The following is a 1,422-nucleotide window of genomic DNA, read 5'->3' on the forward strand; positions in this document are numbered from 1 at the left end:
CTAATTATTTGCATTTTCAAACCTGGGTCTCAATACATTCAACTATCTCTTTGGCTGTTTCCAAAGAAACAAGCTTAGGGGACACCCTCTCTGAACCATCGGTGGTACTAGTAAATGTCTTGCTCCTTGGAGAATGTACAAGATCAAAACCTCATGGTGTACATGGAGAGATTAGATTATTACTTTCCTATGTTCTTTCATGTACATTTATCAAAAATGAATTTCATCTGCCACTGGGCTTCACAATTCTCCAGTATGATTAGAGCCATCTGGAGCATCTCCCAAACCTCATTAGTTTTTAACTAACCAAAGTAGCATAATGTTGTCAGAATATTTTACCACCTCCCTCTTTGTGTGTAGTCCATATCATTAGCAAGTACACTGAAATACCCAAGACCTAACCACCAGAGTCACGATCTCCTCTTTCAGCTTCCCATTCTGAAGATCACTGATGTCATTTTAGCTTTTGTTGCTAATTTCTTTTTGCCCAACACAAACACATCCTAGTTCATTATTTTACTTTGTATATTGAACTAAGAAATGAATAAGATTTGGGTGTATTAGCATAAGGGTAAAGAGGCAACATCTATTTGTTCATGGTGTTTTTAAGATATTTTGGTTTTTCCCTGGCCCAGAGCCACAGACAAATCAGGCATACTGCCATCAGGACTCGCGGCCTGCCCACAGAGAACTAAACTACACTTCATCATTTCATTACTTCTTTTCCTGTTCCAAACCCTTTTCTCATTCACCTCAGTTCCTTAAATGCATGGTCTCTTTTTAATGGCTGTTACATGTGTCTGTGTGTGTGTGTGTGTGTGTGAGCATGTCTGTTACATGCTTGACTGTGTATTCCTAAATACATAGATACAATCCTTTCAGTCCCTGTAATGTTACTCATATGTATTTTTTCAGGCCTGATCATTTGGTATTGGATAACCAACTGTGCTTTTCCCCTGAGAAAACAACTTCTCCCACATTCAGAAACAAAGAACATATGAAAGACAAAAAGGAAATTAAGGACTATTTCCCAATAACTGCTTTTCTGTATTTCCCAAGTTTTCCTCTTTTGTCTAGGAATATAGAACATTCTAATAAATGTCCATTTTTATTTGGCTATAGTTTTATATTTATTATATGTCAAGTAATTCTATATGTGTTTATCTCTTTTAACTCATTAATGGTAATGTTACCTCAGACAATGATCATGTTAAGAGAATAATAATTTTAAGTACTTTAAACAAATATAGTGTAAATTTCTAATCCTACCTACCATATTTATTAGTATTTAATAGAAGTTCTAACATGTCATACATTACATATGCCCACAATTATGTATTATATGCCTCTATAATTTTATAATACTATATAACCATGTTGTTATAAGCAACATGCCTTAAGAATTGGCCACTAGGTATAATT

Source organism: Micromys minutus, assembly GCF_963924665.1.
Source record: "Micromys minutus genome assembly, chromosome: 13".
In the NCBI taxonomy this organism is placed as follows: Eukaryota; Metazoa; Chordata; class Mammalia; order Rodentia; family Muridae; genus Micromys; species Micromys minutus.